The sequence below is a fragment of the Perna viridis genome, chromosome 15, assembly GCF_037379345.1.
Source record: "Perna viridis isolate PV_CMFRI_1.1 ecotype Kerala chromosome 15, ASM3737934v1, whole genome shotgun sequence".
NCBI classification, from domain to species: Eukaryota; Metazoa; Mollusca; class Bivalvia; order Mytilida; family Mytilidae; genus Perna; species Perna viridis.
Genome location: NC_142459.1, coordinates 23,012,029 through 23,021,707, shown reverse-complemented (window position 1 = coordinate 23,021,707; position 9,679 = coordinate 23,012,029).

Below are 9,679 nucleotides of genomic sequence, written 5' to 3'. Positions count from 1 at the left end.
AATTTAGCTAACCCTACCAGTGCACCTGTTCCTTGCTCCCAGTTTTAAATGAAGTCAGAGTTGATATTTGTTCCTTTGAATGTATTAATTTTGGTTATTTTATGTTCCGTGTTGTGCAAGACTCATTCCTCTGGATTATATTCTTTACTTTTTGCTAGAATCTTGGTTTTCTGTATTACACTTTCGTTCCCCATTTGTTTATTTTTCAGCTATATCATTAATGAAAACAACAAATAAGAGAGGTTGAGGCACACCTCATGTGAAATTGTTTTCTGACGAGGCTGATGAATTTAGAACGAACTTTTGGTTCCTTTAACTCAGATAGCTTTGTATCCATTGAAGAAAATCTTCTCGAATTCCATAAAATTTTAGTTTATACTTTAATCGTTTGTGCCATGCTTTGTCAAAAGCTTTTTAAAAATCACAGAAAACAAAGCAGTTTGTATCGTTTTTCTCTAAACAATTTAGAATGCAGTTATACATTTATAACAACTTGTCAACGGTGGCATGTTTTTGCATAAACTCGGGCGGACTAACTTGTTTTTATGGGATGGTTATAAATATTTTTAAACACAATCCTTTCCATTACTTTGCCAAAACAGCTAATAAATGAAATAGACCTGTAGTTAGACGATAACGAGGAATCACACTTTTTATATAGCTATCACATTAGCCATCTCCAGCCGGATGAAAATTTGCAGAGCTCCAATGACTTGTTAAAAATGATTTTAAATGGGATTGCAATTTTTTCAGGACATGTTATAGCATTGTGTGGCTGATAATATCGGGACCCGCTTCTTAATCGGGTTTAGAATTTGACTAATATCAATAATTTCTTGCTCTTAAATCCTAATGTCAAAAATAGGATTATTTGTTCTACTGACAAAGTCTGGCAACTAATGATTTTCGTCATCCAATTTTAAAATAGAACATTTTTTTTTATTCAAAAGAGTACATTTCTCTTCATCTGAATGTGGCATTTCATTTCGATTGAGATCATTTATTATATTTTTAATGGGGGTTTGTTATTAGAAGCTTTGCCTGATTTCAGTAGCATTTTGATTTCTATCCAATGGGTTAACTTTAGTGCACATACTTGATATTTTTCTCTACTGTTTTATTTCGTCGATGTAGTGACAGCTGTTAAAGTCTTCATGTTTACAATCCTACAGATACATTCACCAACATGAGTTTAATAAATAATATCGAATGATTTGTGTTGTATCTTGTAACAAAATACGTATTATGTTTTTTCTTTTTTTTTTGCCTGTAAAAAATGTCCGTTGGACCGTCAAGAACATTCTATGTAAGTTCCATTGACCCCATATATGTTTTGATAGGAAGGACACCTCCAGCAATAACGGTGTATTGCTAAAACGGATACCGGGAATAAAACATGTATCGTTAATAAGATGTACACATGGAACTACAAATTGAAATTGATTGGCTGATTAATTTCAGAGGTGGTGTGATGGTAACTGGTCATTTAAGAGAATTATCGGACAAATGTTAATATTTCTTTTTTTTCCGGAACGTATTCTTTATATGATAATGTACACGTATAAGACATGCCGGCTATTGTGTACAACGTTCTTCCTTATTAAGCTCCGTACGTTAAAACAGCTACAGCGATGTAGCCACTTTTATATACGTTGTGTGGCCAGAGCTTCAAAGAAGTCAAATGAAAATATGCTAGATATCACACAGGTACCCACTTGTTTAATAACATCAAGAATGTAGCGTAATTGACATTGTTTCGTCCGTCAAAACAAAATTGATCAAATGAGCTTCACTGTTGTAGCAGATGTATACCTTCAAATCATAATAAGGTAGCATATAACGATCAGGACCGCACATGTACGGGTACGTGTATTTGTACGATCACATAAAAAGCAGAAAAAAAGAGCATTACCAACGTTAGAAAAAAAATTGATATGGAAGAATAATCAAGGGAAGCAAGATTCTATTGGAAATCAAAAGAACGTAATCCAGAGACAAAAATCAGATAAGGTAAACAGATAACACAACAAAAACACAAATTTAATAAAATAATACATACAAAGTAACAAAAGTAAATGAGCAAATCGGACTCCACTAATAACTGGGAACATGGACCAGGTGCATCGGTAGGGTAAGTGTCCTCTGCTTTTCTAGAAACACCCGCCGAGTTGCTCATAAAAAAGTCAAATACGGGGTACACGAAAGAGGAAATGAAAACTGCGACACGTTGAACAAATCAGTTTTCATGGCGCAGATGGATACACCGTAACGATCCACGAGTTCATGGTGACGGCGATAAAACTTTTGTAGTGATGACTTCAATCTTGTAGCAACATAACCCTGCTGCAGAAGCCTGTTTGTTAGAATTCTAGCGCAATACAAAAAGTCTGCGTAGTCTCGGCAAGTTCTGCCATGTACGAGATGTGATATGAACACTCTATACGCAGGTGCTGAGGGAGTGTTGCCACAGATGAAAGGAAAGAGTTGACAATTTTGAATGAAAAGTCATCACGTTGGTCGTAAAGTTTTTTCATTAGTTTTCCTTTACTATCGATTTCTATAAGATAAGATATGAGGCCGACTTCACCGTGTATGTAGTATCCTTTATCTCACGTTCTTTGGGGTAGATGCGCTGTATCAAATCCGCAAACTTAGGATTGTTTAAAGATAATACGTCATCTATATAGCGGAAACTGAGATTAAAGGATCTAGCTAAACGATATTATTTCTTTCGGATCAGATCAGCTATAAAGTCAGCCTCATAAGAGTGAAGGAATAAGTCAGCAACTATAGGAACTGGAATGCCGACCGTTTGTTGAAAAACGCGTCCACCACACTGGACAAATATATTGCCGATTAAACATTCCAGCATTTTGAAAACATCTTCTTCTGTATATTTGGAAGATGATTTGGAATTATTTCATACAAAGTATGTGAGAACTCTCTACCAAGAACTATATATTTGTATCTAGGTATACCATCTTTTTGGAACAAAAAACAACGATGTATAATGTTTTAAGTCGGGATTTTAGCTGAATATTTGGAATAGAAGTACACAGTGTTGACAAATCATAGGTTTTAATGCTATTATATTCTGATAATAGTCTTGAACTGATTGTCTACAAAAGATCGTTCGAATTTTTCAGGATCCAAATTGAATTAACACCACTACGGGAGTAGCCCCGTGCAGGTCCGGGTGTTAAAAGAATAGGCCTGCAGCAGCGCTAAGCTTGTCGTATAAGGCGACTAAATAGTGCTCAGAAACCTAGCCGGGGGCTAGGCGCTCGGCCCACAGAGCAACTGGGATGTGTGCCCCAGGTGGTGGAATGGGGTACCCCTGGCATGTTACATGCTGGGGTTGTCAGGCTATAATACGGAAAACCTGACCACAAACCATAGTGGTGCACCGTGTTGGGTAAGATGCCACGTTCCTCGCACGTTAGAGAACCCTGCTGTGGTATTCGATAGGAGTAGGAACCTTTGCGCTCCGCCACAGGAGGCTAAATTGCCCTACCTTACCCATCTCCCTTGTTCTAGTGGCAATCAAAATTTGTCGACTCTATTATCCTTGTGGCCCATCCTTTTTTTTTTCTTCATTTCACGTTCATTTTATCATCCATTTCATGTTCATTGTCTGAATATAGCTGAAATATTGCTGCTCGGACGTTAAACCCAACAAACAAACAAACAAACAAACTACGGGAGTAACAAGTGTTGTGGTAGAGCTGCAAACCCTCTTTGACAGCTGTGAGTATAGAAGTTAAAAGTTTTGAAAGAGGTTTGATGGTACATTTTGCAGATCCAGCTATGTAACGTTGTCTGTATGGATTCTTGTGGAGTTTAGGAATCCAGTACATAGATGGTAAATCACAGTCATCGTCCCTGGTAGAGAGACCAAAAAAGGATAGCACAAATATATGGTTTTCCACAATTTCTTCTTTGGAGAGTGTGGTAGCAGTATAGGTCTTATCACTGCTATTATTTTCTACGTATACCTCTTATAATAAACATTGGATGTAGAACGTTTTCCAGACAAAACAACTGGTACGACAACATATTTGTCATGCATAGTAGACAATTTTTTTGCTACATCAGGGCCCTTGAAAACTGATGTAGCATTGGCACTTACTGAGCTATTTGAAAAACTCTCATCCGTTTCAAAATTAAGGACCTCACGGCCTTTAACCACTCTGACAGGGAATCAATGTCTTCTTGTTCTCGTGTTTTCCATTTTCTTGCATATTTCTCCAAGGCATCCATCAGAACTTTAAAGTTATAATTCCAATTGATGGAGCGTGGTTCACGGTACTTAGGACCTTTAGAAAGGATATTACATAGAGATTCGTTTTCGATAATGGCTAAATCTCCCGTAACGACGTGACCAGAAGGACCATATTTGAATGGAGAGTATTTGCAAGAACAGTCAGGAGGTTCTGCAATAGCCTTTTATAATTGAAAGTTTAGGATGCAATGGATTAAATATAGGAATATGAAATAATTGGTATGGATTTGTCTTTGAAATATGGGGTAATTTTGTTGGTAACATTTTTGTGATGGAGGATGTCAGCCAAAATAATTGCATCTAAACCTTTGTTAACAAACGGTAGTGGCAGAAATGATCGTTTTTCTTCATCTTGACTTTTCACACTAACTGGTTTAAAGAGTCTGTGGAAACCAATATCTAAAATGATGGCAACAAGTCTGTTACGGTTACGGTAATCAAATGATTAAACTGGTTCTTCATGACATTTGTGCTTTATACCAAACCCCGTCCTAAAAAAGTCTCCAGTGATCATATTTTAACAACTATAACCAGTAATTAGATATAACGTTTATATGAAAACTGTAAACGTAGAAATTTTGCGGTGTAACAAATTTAAACCACGCATAAAATACCTGGGGCATTGCTTTTCAACACTTTGTTCAGACTTTTCAGTTTTCTGAAACTGCAAAAAATTGATTTACAAGAATATGTCCGCCTGACAGAATCCGTGAAAAAGTTATCAACCGCCAAAATGTATACGTTTACAGTATATAATATATGCAGTTGAGAAGGGATGTCTTTTAGTGTAAGGTTTTCTCACTTACTTTTCTTTACAGTTAGAAATATTGAAAAAAATATACAAGTGAAAGAACCAAATGAACGTAATGTCATATTTGAAGAACGATATGATAATGTTAACAAACAAATTAAGTGTAAGTCTATGTAAGAAGAATGTAAGAAACATGGTATGAAAAAAGCCAGCATTTTGAAAGTTGAATTAAAATATTGGCATCATCAGAATCAATGAAAACATGCACGATTTTCAATATCATTTTGGTAAATTGAGTTATAATTTCATTACAATGCACTGAGGATAAACCTTTCAAGGGCAGATAAATTGGTAAAAATAAACCAATTTTTTTAGCAAATCCAGTGATGCAGAGATCAAATAATTGACCTTTCAAATATGAAAAGCATCCATCAGTGAAATCATATGGTCAGATTGGTGGGGTTTTGACATGTATGTTTATGATTTTTTCCCATTTTGCCTGATTCTTAAAATAACTTACACTAAAAACGTGCATGTTGTTTTCAGAACAGCCACTAATTATATGACGTGGATAAAGGATTCCCTATAGTTACCCGACATCTCATCACAAACAAACCTCAATTGATTTCTCGCACGTGCACTTTTAAATCGACTATTAACGAATAAATTAATATTGATTTTTAATTTCGATCTATTTTTTTCCAAAATGATGTTACCGGCAACTGCACAACTGCAGAAACAACAAAGCATTATAAATATAATAACAGGCATGCTGCAAATCGTGCATTGACTTGTTTTAAAAATCAATGTAACTCATTGTTATCTTTTGTTTCTTTTCTAAATTTCTCATTTGTTTAATAAAATATAGATATTCGTATTAAACGTTTATTTGTTTGTATGAGAGCATTTTATTCAACTGAAAATGGTATGATAGTTTTTTTAAACCGTCTGATATGGATCAATTATATACATTGTGAATGCTTTTGAAATAAAATATGTTTCGACAATATTACATGCATGTGAATATTCATATTAGTTCCGGCAGAAACCTAAATACCACATTTTCAAGTTGCCATGAAGTTTCTTGCTGTTATCGTTATTAAAATCTTCATAACTTGATATTATATGACATTGTTAATTTTTACTCGATAAATGAGAAATACATGATTTTTTGACAAAGGGAAACATAATTTATATGTTTTACTATTCTTAACAATACATTAGGATTAAGTGCACTTGTGTCACTACAAGTATTTTGAACGGGTTTTACAAGGGAATACTTCGCCCTATGTTTTCAATTGCAAAAACTTTTTTTAATTCATCAATCTCGCCTTAACCTCTTTTGGTTATAAGTTTCAATGTTTGCAATTGTCTACATACGATAAATAATCTCAATATTAAGTGTTACCAAAAGCAGGAAATGTTTTAAAATATAAGTACAAACAAGAGAGATGCATATTCACAAACACAGGATGACATACATAATGCACTCTAAACCATTCAACTTATGTTCTTTTCAGACTTGGTACACGAATTGATAACGAAACAGCGTTCAATTTCTATTCAATAATAGTTGATATAAACATGTCTTTATCTGGATGACAACGTAAAATCATTTATGCGTGAAGAAATTACAGTTTATGATCAATGCCCTTTTCTTGAGATTTATAGTAGAAGTATTAAAACATTACATACCATCATATCGCTGTCCTTGCCATGAACCTGTACATTTGCGTACTGGAGTCTTTTTTTCCCGTATTCATGAGAATTCAGTGGATCTAAAAGTAATGTAAATTTTCAAAATAAAAACAACGTTTTACAAACACAGCAGATAATTCACAAATTAAAATGTTATGATCGGATCACTTAAATACCATCAATTTCACCATCAGTAAGAAGATTTTGACCACAGTCGTTTACCTTACCTTTAACTTAACTTATACCCATCTTTGAATTAGTGTTTTGTTTATTGGATGGGGATTAGGTTGAATAAATAAAGTACAGTTTGTTCAATATCACTGAAAATAAATTATTGGCTAACACCTTGTCATTGTGATTACAATTGAATGTATTGCTTCCGTCATTGGTAGAAGAAATATCGATTACTAGCCAACAGCTACATGAACCCCTCTCATCTATAATTCAAAGGTTAATGAAAGAATTTACAAGAAATCTAAAATCAGCCGTTACCTCTAATTGTCCCAACCTTTGAAATTAAGGTAGATCATACCTAATATTTCAAGTAGACACGTTTTCCTATTTTTGTTACTCAAATATGCCCCTGAATGAACATACTTAAATATATAGCATATAGGTTAACGAACTTGATTTTGAGATTGAGACTTATAAAACCCAATATGTCATTACATTTTATATAGATTCTGTAGGGAATTTTAATTTTTTCGCAAAACTTGTAGACAAAATGTCTTATAACTTTAGTCACTTAACTGACTTTCTGTAATATTTAAAAAACATAAATTAGTGGTCATCGAACTCCTATTTCTTCAAATGTTAAAACATTTCAATAAAACATTTTTTCCGACACATATCTCTCCTTAGAAGTATTTTTTCCTGTCATCAATCCCTTCTTGAAAGAGCCTTTTTCATACGTAATATTTTAATTTATGTATTTTATTTTTAATAGAAAATATAAAGGTCCATGATTTTGCAAGATGGCAGAAAATATTGCTGCGATATAATGGTACATAAAGTCTTTAACATCTGTAAACGCTGTTTACCCTTGAATCCTTTTAATAAATGTGCAAGATCATTGTACATTTTTTTCACGCATTTTTGCCTGACTTGTAATGCGTCATAATCATAAAGTAATTCCTTCGTATTATAAAAATTCATAGTAATATACAAATCGTATATTTATCTCAGTGTTGACGACAGTACTCAATTTGTAGCATTTTAATCAGTACAGAAGTTCTAAGTTAAGTAACAAATATGCATCAGAATGAGGCCATTCCTTGAACGTTCATGACATTTTATTATAAAAATAAATTTCATATCTAAAGTGAAAGTGGTGGGTTTTTGATATGCATGAATCACCTACTTTCTTAACGCACTGCTACTTTTTTGAAAAAAAAGTTGCTTCTAATTGACAAAACAAATGCATCAAGGTCAATAAATCTACTTCAAAAATGATACGTGAATGTTCCGCGTAGGATGTTTCAAAACAACAATATAGTGCATAAGAAAAAAAATATGTGTTCAATTAGAAATGAAAAAAAAAGACTACATTGAGAAATATGTCAAAATTTATAACATTGATGTATTTATAGAACATTGTAGAAGGGTCTCTAGTTGCATTAGGTCTGCATTGGCTTGCATCAGTATGTATGCAAGATCGATTTTTAGATAAAAAAGAAAATGTACAAAAGTGGGGTAACCATGTTTTGTTCAGCAGATAAAGGAGAATCTTTAATACTATTTATTTTTTTTCTGAAAATTATATTATAAAAAACTACAATATTCAATGAAAAATATTTTTATCTTTAAAAAAAAAAATAGAAACTCAAAGCTTATTCTGCTGTCGCAAATAAATCTGTTATTCACTCGTATCCGTCACATGTCAAAGTATCTGAGATCCCACTGCGCTTTTTTAAGGTCGCCGCTTTGTGAAAAATTATATAGTTTAGAAAATACAGCAGTGCCGTGGCATGAGCTAAGTAGATTTACATGATTTGAACACTTCTTTTGTAGACAATCAGTTCAAGACTATTATCTGAATATAATTGCATTAAAACCTATGATTTTTCAACAATGTATACTTCTATTCCCCATACTCAGTTAAAATCCCGACTTAAAAATATTATACATCGTTGTTTTTTTTCCAAAAACGATGGTACACCTAGGTTCAAGTATAAAGTTTTTGGTAGAGATCTGTAAGAAAGAATTCCCAATCATCTTCCAAATATAAACAGGAAGATGTTTACAAAATGCTGGAATTTGTATTCGACAGCATATTTGTCCATTGTGGTGGACGTGTTTTCAACAAACGGTCGGCATTCCAATGGGAACAAATTGTGCTCCTTTACTTGCTGACATATTCTTCACTCTTATGAGGCTGACGTTTTAGCTGATCTGATCAGAAAGAAAGAATATCGTTTGGCTAGATCCTTCAATCTCAGTTTCCGCTATATAGATGACGTATTATCTTTAAACAATCCTAATGTTGCGGCTTTGATACATCGCATCTACCCAAAAAGGATACTACAGACACTGTGAAGTCAGCCTCATATCTTGACCTTCACTTAGAAATCGATGGAAAAGGAAAACTATTGACCAAACTTTACGACAAACGTGATGAATTTTCATTCAGAATTGTCAACTTTCCTTTCATCTGTGGCAACATCCCTTCAGCACCTGCGTATGGAGTGTTCATATCACAACTCATATGTTATGCCAGAGCTTACCAAAAGCAGGCTTTTTGTATCGCGCTAGAACTCTAACAAATAGGCTTCCGGAACAGGGTTATGTTGCTACAAGATTGAAGTCGTCACTACAGAAGTTTTATGGTCGTCATCATGAACTTGTGGATTGTTATGGTATATCCATCTGCACCATGAAAACTGATTTATTCAACGGGTCATGGTTTTCCTTTCGTCGTTTGTCTACCACGGACTTGACATTTTTATGAG